This window comes from Gopherus flavomarginatus, chromosome 5 (assembly GCF_025201925.1).
Source record: "Gopherus flavomarginatus isolate rGopFla2 chromosome 5, rGopFla2.mat.asm, whole genome shotgun sequence".
In the NCBI taxonomy this organism is placed as follows: Eukaryota; Metazoa; Chordata; order Testudines; family Testudinidae; genus Gopherus; species Gopherus flavomarginatus.
The window spans coordinates 100132907-100144944 of record NC_066621.1 but is presented as its reverse complement, the minus strand read 5'-3'; the positions used below and the strand labels follow the sequence as shown (position 1 = coordinate 100144944).

General features: G+C 44.7%; 2 protein-coding genes across 4 annotated transcripts in view; both read left to right on the top strand.

The window, feature by feature from the left end:
• Positions 1 to 12038, top strand: part of LOC127051893 (uncharacterized) — a 119866-nt gene that overhangs the window by 82223 nt on the left and 25605 nt on the right. The window lies entirely within an intron of this gene.
• PAK6 (p21 (RAC1) activated kinase 6) overlaps positions 2605 to 12038 on the top strand; it is a 57294-nt gene continuing 47860 nt past the window's right edge. For all 3 annotated transcript variants that reach the window (XM_050954814.1, XM_050954815.1, XM_050954816.1), the window contains exon 1: positions 2605 to 2793. The gene's annotated coding sequence lies outside the window, so the exon portion shown is untranslated. The remainder of the gene's footprint in view (positions 2794 to 12038) is intronic.

The window sequence follows — 12038 nt, the reverse complement described above, 5'->3', positions numbered from 1 at the left end:
TCCTTGCTCAGACAACGTCCAACTTTTAGGGATCCCACCATCATGTTACATATGCAGCTGGCAGGCGATTGCACTTTTGTTGTAAGCCTGAGGTATATAAATCTCAGCCCCTTGACATCCATCTTAGCCCCTCCTTCCATTTTCCTGTTTTCAAATTATCTCTTATACCTTCCCACGCACCTCAGCGTCCTTTAAAATGAACTCCGTCATGCCCCAAATGTATTAGCCTCCCATCCTTTTCTCCCTGGCATCCTGGTATTAGGATCCTCTCTCTCTATTTTTTAAATATTGTTTTAATTTGCTATTGGTTTATATAAATATTGGATAGCACCTCACACAAATAGGTTAGGGTGGAGAATTACTTTATAAATGAAAAGATTATAAAGATCCCGTGATGCTTTTGGATAAGAGAAGATGTTTACCCTAGTGGCCTTCTCAGAAATTTCCTTTCTCTTCACTGTTGTGTAACATGCAGTGTGCTATTTAGCTGCTGCCCCTCGCTCAGAGGTGGCTACCTTTTAGTGGTGCTGTATGGATCTTCTAGGTGAAAAATACTGGATAAATATAAAATACGATCTGACCTCTATTTAGGACATGAAAGCAGGTGTGAGCTGGGAAGCTAAATCCAGCAATGTGGAATGAGTGAAGTCCGAAACCTGACAGCCTTCAGCAGTTTCAGGGACTTGGAGCATTTTTTTGATGAGAAAATTCATTTCTGAGATTTGCTGACAGGAACATGTAGAATGGAACTGCTGCCTGCCCTTCCTCCTCCACTCCCGCACAGACAGGGAAAAAAGCAGATCTTTATAAATAGCTCTGTTCCTGTCGTATTTGTAAATTTAGTGCTTTTTGTGTCACTGACATCACCCTCCTTCTCCATGGCAACTCCATACGATGTCAAAATTTCCAGGCACAATTTGAGAAGCTTAAAGCTCTAAATGAACAGGTTGATTCAGGATGTTCTAATTGAAAATAAAACAGAACAGGGGGCGGCGGGAGGGGGTGCGGATGGGAGAAAATGGGTTTCTCTCAGCTCTAATCCTCTGGGAAGCTTGCATCTGTGGGTGCATTTTAGAACTCTGCTTGCCCAGTCACTCTTCCTTTTATAACTATCCCTGTCAAAAGAAGCAGGTGGGTGGACATCTTATTTTTCTATCTCCAGTGGCCTGGAGAAAAACACTACAGGTGACTAAGCAGCAGGATCCAGACTGACTCACTCCTGAGTTATTTTCTCTTTCTCTCTCTTTTATTGTTGTTTGTTCTTACCTTTTGGCCCGCAGCTTATATTTTTTCCCCAGGCCCCAGTGAGACAGAATTAGCAGCAAGCTTTATTGTTCCCTAATGTTCCTGAAAATATGAGCTTGTGGGTATACAGGTGAGGAAGTAAAACCAAACCTTAATGTCAAGAAAATTAATCATAGTCTTTCTCTTGGCAGCAACATTTTTATTAAAAACAATATGGACACATAACAGAACTGAAAGGTTTCTTTGTAAACCTACCTGTGGAAAATATGTGATTGCCCCAGTCACAGGTCTACTGGTTTTACCTTGATTGTTAGAGTAATTGCTCTAAGTAGAAGTTGTTCTACCTGGAGCCTTGTTTAGAGAATTGGATAGTGTTGGGTTTGAACTGGGCCTCCTATAGCGGGATTGTAGTGGCTTCAACTGAAATGTGAAAGTAGATCTTCAGGTTGGTGCAAATTAATAGTTCCCCAGTTACTTCAATGGAGCTGTTCTGCTTTACATCAGTGGAGGATCTGGGCCATGGTGTCTAAGACCCTGGGAAAGTATCCCTTCCTTATATTGCAGATTTGTGACATTCCAAGCTTCATTGCTGAAATTCAACTTCCTGAAATGTCAACTCCATATTGCGTGTCTGATTTTAAAAATTGCTGGGGTCAGATGCAGGACAGTTACACAAGAGCTGATGTCCATGATGTCTTTCCCTGAATATAAGACCCCAGGAGCATTTAGTGAAATGAAAAGAAACCCAGCATCTGCCCAAGGAGGGTAATGGAGCCCCATTCTCTGTTTCAGAAGAGCAAGCTACAAGTGCTTAGGTTCTCCACTTTTCCAGTATGCAAGGCAAAGGATTCTATAATCACGTATTCTAGAAGTGCGAGGTCATGTTCTACCAATTAACCCTCCTCCACTTGGAGTGGAGCAGAAGCCAGCCATCTCCTGATTTTAAGGCTTAGCTGAATGGAGATGCGTGAATAATCTTTATATCCGTGAATCTTGATTAAAATATTCTCCTCCTGATGCACAAAATGTCACTCAGCCCCTACTCCCATCCTCTCTTCTGAGATCACAGAATCAGCACATAATATAAAGGAGTCCCCAAAAATGTCTATTCATTGTAATACAAACCTTAAGAGGAGCACATATCTACAATGGGATCCAATCAGTTTTAGCTGCAAGACTTAAATGGAATTTGTCACTGTGGTATCATCCATGCTCCAATGTGAGGACTTTATAACTTCCTTATATACTTCAAACACCTCTGCTTATTGCCAGGGAGAGGGGGCGTCTGGCACTTTCATATACTCCTCCACAGCAGCTGGCATCAGGCTAGTGCTGGTGAGTAAGCAGCTGCAAGGATGATGTGTGTTTGCGTGTGTGTGAGACACTGAACCAGGATCTTTCTGAAGAAGCTTTGAGATGAAATTGCTGAGAATTTTTGCCTGAAGCGAGGGATGTTTCCCTAATCTAAGACAAGCAGCAGCCTGCAGTCAGAGAGAAGCAGTGGCCAAAGTCAGTCTAGAAGAGAGACTTCTCACAGATCTTCTCAAGGTAAGACCCCTTTGGGTGCTGCTATAGGAGGAAGTGGGCAAGAGGGTCCAGCATGAGCTTCCCCCACATATGAACACTGGGTGTGATGAGATAATTTGAAAGCTTGAGGAGGTTAGAAGATCATAATACTGAGAGAGATTTGAGCCCTTGTCTGACACTCCCTTTACAGGCTGGAAATTTAAATCAACCAATAGAAACCATCTTCTCTGGGCTTCAGGCACAAACAGGGAAAGACTTTTAACCCTAGAGTGTCTACCTTCAGCCTGGGCAAACGGTGAACAATACTGGCTAACTACACTTCTAATTCAAATGCTAGGTACCAGGATTTAGATACTAGGGTGATGGCACTGTAGGATTCAGAGAGAAAATGAAATTCAGCAAACAGAGACCAGCTCAGAAGTTTTGTTTATTAATTGTATTATGTGTTTTTTAAACACTGACGGTGCTTGGTGCTCTGCAGAATGAAGATGGTCCCTACCCTGGGAGCATATGTTTAAAAGATTTTTGTGATGCTTATAACATAAGATTCTTAATTTGAGACTATAACGTGATGAAATGAAGATCTTGAGAATACATATTTGTAAAGCATGCATCTGAATTACACCTCACTTAGCTTTTAGCTGTGTTGACAACTGTTTGTGGAGGGGCCAGTAAACCCTAGAGATCTCTCTGTCCCAGCAACAGGGGGGCTTTTGAGGGGACAATCTGTTTTAATATCCCATATCCTCATTTCAGTATGGAAAAAAATAGGTTTTGAATGCACAGAGATAACTCTCAAAGAAGAACTAGTAAGTAATGGTACTTTACCTCTAAAATACAACATATGCTTTTAGGAAAAGTATTTCACAACCAAAAGAAAAAAAACCTAAAAGCTGAAAGCTCTCCTACAACAGAAGACAGGCTGGGAAATGTATGCTGTGGGATGTGGCTGATTGCTGCCTTTTCATAAATTATAATCCTGGATGAGACGACATGCTCTGCTGCACTTTTTCAAGGTGTCAGGGCCATTAAGGAAAATGCTCACTGAGCCTGGAAACAGAGCGAAGTGCAGGAGCATTCTGTTTTTCCTGTCTGTGGATTTGATCTCTGCACACACAAATATCTGCAAACAGATCCAATTTTGCTCTTGGACACAGTAAGGAAAATGTACTCTTAAGAGCAAAAACAGTTTAGATCCAAAGAAGTTAGTATAATTGGCAATTACAGTAGCTAGAGTTGGGATGGAAGAAACAGGCTAAAAAAGGACATCCTGAGAGACAGCTTTGTAGTCTTCTTTCTGTGGGCTAATATCAGAGTCTTTCTTCTTTGCCACTTCTTTTTCCCCCGCTTGTGTGTGGTGAGGGAGGGAATATTGCCCCAAGACAAGGTTCTGTGCGCAGTCACGTTGTGTATGGCGGTGTGAGGCCGTTGGGTGAGATTGCCCAGGGAAGGAATCTTGTGCCCAGCTTTCTGATAGGGAGCCTGATGTCTGTTTGGATGCTGTTGCTTGCCAGTTTGATTCCACTGTATGCCCATAGTTAAGACATAGTAATTACTGCCAACCTTAGTGTCAGGAAGAGTCTATTTGGGGGAGATTGAATGAATACTCTTAAGCATTAATCCAAGGCCGCTTCCAAGTATCCTGTTCACTTGAAGACTGGTTAGAAATAAGCCAGGGCAGAATGATGGCATAAGGCGGCTGAGATTTCAGAAGAGCAGAGATGTTCAGGGTATCTCCTTGTTGGGTGTGCTTGGAACATCTAAAGGATTTCTGCCCCAGTAATCTTTTTATTTCCTTTATAATAGAATATTTTGCAGATGGACCCATCGGGAGCATAATGGTGGCAAGAAGGCAGGGGAGCACTGACAACAGCAGTCAGTCAGAGGGACAGTATAGAAGGTAGATACCGTCACTTACTCTATTACTTGACATATTTTAAACCTACTAGAAATCTGTATAATTAATATCCAGCACCAGCATTATGTTCCATGCGAGATTTCCCTTATTTGACAAAATTCTCTCTACATTTTTGTTTTTGGTGCCAGCTTTTATTTTGGGCCTTTTGCAGGTCTTGAAAGAGCTAGAGTAATTAGAAGGAAAGAATCCTATTTCTAGGGAATATAAATTGTGGTAAGCCTGGAAAAGTGTCCTTTAATTAAATACTGATCATCCTTCTCAATTAAAACTACTACGAAAAATGAGGCAGTCCAATAGTTAAAGTAAATAATAACAGAACTTGAGGAATACCTCTCAAGTGAACATCAGAGACACAATTACACAAATGTAATAAAAGGGGTATGTGCGCAGTGGCTCAGAGGAATAGAAAGGGGACAGAGCTTTTCACGGCTAATTTCAAACATGGTCCAGGCCAAAAATGGGATTGAAATGTGTTACATGTCATGACTCTTTGGTGACCCCAGACCATTTCCTTGTAAACAGTTGTTTGGATCACTGAAACCACTGCCAGAAATGGCACCCTACTTAGCAGTCTCAGAAGAGAAGCCAAAGACTGAATGGGCCATGGGGACTGAGCTCCTCCCTTGTAGGAGGCAGCAGGCAGACCTGCCTGGCTATGCCTCTGCATAGGAGCTGGAGGAGGGTCAAGCCGCTGCTTCCAGGAGCGGCCTGAGTTAAGCGCCTGGACACCCAGAAGTATGATATATTAGTGGAGCACTATGGAGAAGCTTGCACTTCTACTGTTCAATCTGCACATGTTCTGTGGCTAAAATAAAGATGATTTCAAGTCCATGTCCTGGGTTGTGCATGGTGCAACTTGGGATGCGTAGGGGCATTAAGCCACCTCTATACTACCTTTCCCTCCTCTCTGCAACCTACTGAGCCTGGGACCACCAGGCTGTTCCCTGGCATAAAACAGGGCAGTTTCAGAGCTGCTTTGCCCTTCTTAAAGTTCAGTCTCAAACCCACCTCAACCATGATGCCCACAAACGGATGGGTGGCAGAGGTTCATTAAGTGTGTGTGTGTGTGTGTGTGTGTGTGTGCGCGCGCGCGTGTGTGGGTGTGTGTGAAATGTATAAACATAACCTCAAAATCTGCAAATTATTCCCACAGTTGGTTTATGCCTGTTCTCTGTGCTCCTGTTGTTACTCTTGCCTCCCCTACTTCATCCTCTCTATGGTGTGCTGGATCCTCACCAGGGCCGCTGGGTACAACAGTAATACAAATAATAAATCACCACCATCATGCCCTATTTTGTGCTGGGCAATGCCAACAGCTTGCCTGTAGAGACACTATGCCACACCCCCTTTCTCTCAGGCACACCCTTTATGCTGGGGGCCAGAATAGGGTTGCCAGCTTTCTACTCACACAAAACCCAACACCCATGCCCTGCCCCTTGGCTGAGGCCCCACTCCTGCTCACTCCATCCCCCCGCCTTAGTCGCTCGCACTCCTCACCCTCACTCACTCGCTCATTTTCACTGGGCTGGATCAGGGGGCTGGTGTGAGAGCTCTGGCTGGGGGTGTGGACTCTGGGGTGGGATCAGAAATGAGGCATTCAGAGTGTGGGATGGGGCTCCAGGCTGAGGCACTGGGTTGGGATGTGGGAATGCGTGAGGGCTTCAGCTGCGGGTTTGGGCTCTGGGGTTGGACCAGAAATTAGGGGTTTGGGATGTAGGAGAGGGCTCTGGACTGAGGTAGGGGTGTGGGGTGTGGGAGAAGGTATGGGCTCTGGGCTGGGGGTGTGGGTTCCGGGGTGAGGCCAGAAATGGGAGGGTTCAGGGTGCAGGAGAGGCTCTGGGCTGGGGCACAGGTTTGAGTGTGTGGGGGGAGGAAGGTGAGGGCTGTGGCTGGGGGTATGGGCTATGAGGTGGGGCTGAGAATGAGGGATTTGGAGTGTAGGAGGGTACTCCAGACTGGGGATGAGCGATTTGGGGTGTAGGCAGGTGCTCTGGGCTGGGACTTAAGGGGTTTGGAGGGCAGCAGGGGGGATCAGGGCTGGGGCAGGGGGTTTGGGCCCAGGAGAGGATGAGGGGTGCAGGCTCTGGGAGGCGCTTAACTCAGGCCGCTCCTGGAAGCAGCGGCTTGACCCTCCTCCAGCTCCTATGCAGAGGCATAGCCAGGCAGGTCTGCCTGCTGCCTTGTCTGCAGACATCACTCCCACAGCTCCCATTGGCTGAGATTCCCGGCCAATGGGAGCTGCAGGGGTGGCTCTTGGGGTGGGGGCAGCAGGCGGAGCCCTCTGGCTGCCCCTATGCATAGAATCTGGAGGGGGAACATGCTGGCTGCCTCCTGAGAGCTGCCAGAGACTTGCAGGGAGCCTGCCAGTCCAGCTGTGTAGTGCCACCAACCAGACAGTCAATGGCCCAGTCAGTGATGCTGACTGGAGCCACCAGGATCCGTTTTCATTCGGGTGTTCCAGTTGAAAACCAGACCCCTGGTCACCCTAGGCCAGAAGGGCTGGTGTAGGAGCCACTATGGTGGCCCTGAGGTTTTCCCATGTTGTAGTAATGCTCAGGGTGAGTTCCCCATCTTTCAGATTGTTTTGTGCCTCTGGAGCCCTGTAAAATGGCTGAGATCTGGCTTGGATCTGGTTCTGAGTCTCTAGGGCTGTCGGTCTTGAAAGTTTCATTAGCAGTAAAGTCACATTTTAAAATATATTATGATGGCCATGGGCTCAATCCCATTGACTTTAATGGGACTACTTATGTGTTTAAAGCTAAGCACCTTCTTCGGTGCTATGCTGCTTTGAGGTCAGAATGCTTATCAGCACCTTGCAGAACTGAGCCCCATAGGAGAGCGAACAGCCATATTTGTAAGTAACCTTCCTCCAATAACATCAGCAGTGACTTAGAATCAAGCAGAAAGCAACACCAATGTGAAAAATCAAAGCAATGTGAGCATTAGCTCCTGGAATCTGATACATGTGTGCTCAGGCGTCACTAAAATCTCCAAGCAAGAGACACCCAGGTATATTTTTGTTGACTGTGCAGGTTGTTTGCTTTAGAATTGCATGCCAGTACCCCTCTATTGTTTTTCTTTCCACACCCCTAATAGCATCAAAAAAGCCCCAAAATCATTGAGGGGAAGGGGAAAATAAAAGATTTGATACAAAAACTCCAATAAAAAATTCCTAACATCTTTCATGGTCTATGATGGCAGAAAAATGATCTGAAACTCTAACACTAGCTATCTGGAAAGCACAATTGCATGGAGCTCCTTCAAGGAAATCATTATAGGTTAGGGTTTTTTAAAAGATTTTTTTGTTCTTTGGATCAACTAAAAGCTGTTTTAAGAATCAGGAACGAACTTGTGGGGGATTTGTTATCCCCACTGCGGTGAATTCACTAGAGACAGAAATGTTTCTTTATAGATAGTACTGCAACAAATATATATGAAGGTGTTTTCATTCTGACAATGTAGCATCTTCTAAACTAGAAAGCAAAAATGTAAAGCAGGTTCAGGAGACTCATCAGTTTTTTATAAGCTAATAATGGCAATTTGATGGCTGTGGATTTAATTGCTTTTCCCCTCAGAATCTGGCTAAATTAGACTGTCTGTAGCATCTGTGTTGTCTTATTGACAATCTTCTAGTTTTCAGACTTTCGTCTCTCTGATACACAGTGTCTCCTAATATGCAGTTTTTTGTTTTTATTACCCTCTGTTGCATTTTTAATTAGTTGAACGAGAACGAATTCCACTCTGTAATCTGTGCTTGATCCTGTTAACATTGCATATGCATAGAAAGAATGGTTGAACAGGTCATATTTTTCAAAGGGAGATGGGAGCTCAACCCAGCCTCCCACATTGTGGGTATAGTTTGCTTTCCAGGCCTCAGCCCTTCAGTTTGTGTGTGTGTGTGTTGGCTGACATGTTGGCAGACACTGGCAATTGAACAAGGAATCTCCAGACTAAAAAAAAATGTCCCTATATCTTGCACTAAACAACTGGGAACTATAGCAGACTTGCATCCTCTGTGGATCAGACACACTAATCAATAGGTTACACGTGCAGTTCAGTTATTTTTAGTATCCAAATGATCTACACTTAAGAGCTAACAGCCTTGTACTGTTTTCTGGTTACCTGGGGCCAGCTCGTTAAAATCAGTGGTGGCCTTCCCATTGACTTCAGTGACAGCTGGATAGGAGCTGATTCTTCAAGATGGTGGTCCTGGCCTTGAGCGAGGAAAGATGAGCACATGTTTAATATTAAGCACATGGACAGTCCCACTGAGCTCATAGAGACAGATTTCCTCCCTGTCACATCCATCTTAAACTAGAGATCCCTGTTTTAATGCTCACCGAAGTGTCAATGGAAAACTCCCATTGATTTCAATGGACTTTGGGTCATGCCCTCAGAGTAGACAGTAGCAGGAAGTACCTCTTTGTGTGAACAGTCATTCCTGAGCTTTAACTGCTACAGTAAACTGCCCAATTTAGGCACACAAATGTAATTAGCATGCACAAATCAGAGTTCTTGTGCGTGCAAAAGTGGGTATGGAAAATTGGTGTGCACAAATTTAGAGGCCACTCTTGAAAATTGGAGCCCTAAAGTGACAGAGAAATGTCTTTTTGTATATTTTACTGGCAATCTAAATACCCTTACTTTATATATCTGTGAATGTCTCCACTACCAACATTAACATGGCTGTGTAGTCACAGCACCAGCTTTCTCCCAGCACTGTAGAAAACCCACCCCCAGGAAGGGAGTAGCTACCAGCGCTGCGCTGGTGCACTGTCTACACTGCCACTTTACAGCACTGAAACTTCCATTGCTCAGTGGGATGTTTTTTCACACCCCTGAATGAGAACGTTTCAGCACTGTAAAGTGGCTGTGTAGACAAGGCCTAATTTTACAGGGACTTTGGAACCTAAGATACCTAAACTAGCCCTAGGACTATGCTTACAGGGTAGCCTGAGAAAAGTATCTGGATTGTGACTGTCACTGGGGAAATTTCCCAACTTTAACACACACATTTTTAAAATCAGTACTGCCAAATTTCAAAAAGAATTTTCAAGATGGCCACCCAAATATTTCTAGAGGGAATCTTTGCTCAATACTTGGATATAATCCATGATTTTTTGCCAGATTTTCACTTACCATGAACATTCTGCAGAACAAAACAATCTCTCAGTTGTTATGAATGCCAGTGACAAACAAATTTAAAAGTGTCACAAATACCACTGAGGCTCTTACATGTTTTTAATTTAAACCAATTTTTGTGAATATATTTTTATAATATTCAGTGCTACTGAGGATATACAAATTAACATGAATTTTAAAAAATGGTTATGTACTTATTACGTGAAACACTTTATCACTCTCCTAACTAAATTAGTATTTAGTTAGCCACAAATTAGCCACAATGAGAAATTCTAGATCAGCAGAACACGTTGCAGGGTCCCCATTCATAACTCACACTGATGACATTTTCAGAGCTGCCACAGGTGTTTTCAAATGTGATTTATTCTGAACCTGATTATGTTCTTGTAATATAAATATTGACCTGAAGAGAATCCAAGGGGGATTAGTGGTAGTGCTCTGCATTGTCCTGAAGCAGATACTGGTTCAATTCCTGTACCTAGCCTCTCTCCCCACAGTAGGCCGACAGGGTCCAGAATTGCTGCAAAGGAAGAATACTTTGCCTATTGGGGGAAGGAGCAACTAAAGGCATTAAACAGTGATTGCAACAACCTCATAGCTAATCAACAACTAGCATTGGTGCATTCAGTCTTGGCCCACTCAGCAGAATGCAATGCTCATGAATATGCGTACTCGATTCTTGGCCATACCAACTGGGGACAACATCCAGACATACTCTGTATAACCTGTATGCACATACTGTGTCTATGGAATCTGACAATACATACACCTTAGATGAAGGTGCCAGAGAGTCTTTGTGTTTGTCTTGGCGCAGGTTAGGTTAGAACTCGACCATGCAACAACCAGTATTCTTCTAAAGTAATGGACCCTGGAGTAAGCAATGTCTGCCTTATTCCAGGATTTAGACTTTATAGTTGGCTGCTTGGATGGGAGTTGGGGAAGAAAGGAAGGGAGAGGGTAAAAAGAAAGCGAAGGGATTCTCAGGGCTCCAAGCTGAGACTGAGAACTCCTTAGTTACAATGGAGGAGAAAATATTTGCTGCAAGGACCAAAACTTCATATAAAGAACATAGATTTTACATAGATCTTATGTAGCAGTTTCCAGAGCAGACAAAAGATGTGTACAAAAGCCCCTTGAAATGTAATTGTATATACAAATCTTTAGGTGATGAGTGCAACCAATGCATCCTTTGCAGACCTAACATTACTGAATTAAAACGTATTCTCTTAGAGATACGGGGAGTGATCTCAAACCGACTAAAGTCTTGTCTGCACTGGCAAGTTCCTGTGCAATAATGCAGCTTTCTGCGCTGTAGCCCAAGGTGTACACACTGCCAAGCCACTTAGTGTGCAGAAACTGAGCAGCTGTAGCACTCTAAAAAAACCACCCTGACGAGAGGCTTACAGCTTTCTGTGCCAGGGCTACAGCGCTGCAGTGCCAGTATAGACACTGTGGTGGTTACAGTGCTGCAACTGGCCTCCAGAAGGTGTCCAACAATGCCTGTTCTCACCTCTCTGGTCATCAGTTTGAACTCTATTGCCCTGCCCTCAGGTGACCAACCGTCAGCCCCACCCCGTAAATTCCTTCAGAAAATTAAAAGTCCCCTTCCTATTTTCTCAGTGATGCGTGCAGTGGTCTCAGTGCATCTTTCTAGGTGGCCATGCCTGCTCCACACACCAGGCGACCCGCCACTTGGATCAATGCCGAGCTACTGGACCTCATCAGCATTTGGGGAGAGGAGGCTATCCAGTCCCAGCTGTGCTCCAGCTGTAGAAATCATGATACCTATGGATAGATTTCACAATGCATGACAGAAAGGGGCCATGACCGGGACAAGTTGCAGTGCAGGATCAAAGTGAAGGAATTGCGCAATGCCTACCGCAAGGCATGGGAGGCAAACTGCCGCTCTGGTGCTGCACCCACAAGCTGCTAGTTCTACAAAGAGCTGGACGTGATACTTGGTTGTGACCCCACCCCCACTGCGAAGGTCCCTGTGAATACTTCGTTGGCTCACATGCCGGCTGAGAGTGGACTGAGCCAGAAGGAGGAAATCTTGGACGAAGACAGGGAGGGGGATCCAGAGGCAGAGGATGAGTTGGAGGTCAGAGACGCATGCAGTCAGGAGCTCTTTTCTACCTCGGAGGAGCCTAGCCAATCACGTCAGTCGGATCTTGGCGAAGTGCAAACAGGAGAGGAGGCCTCTGGT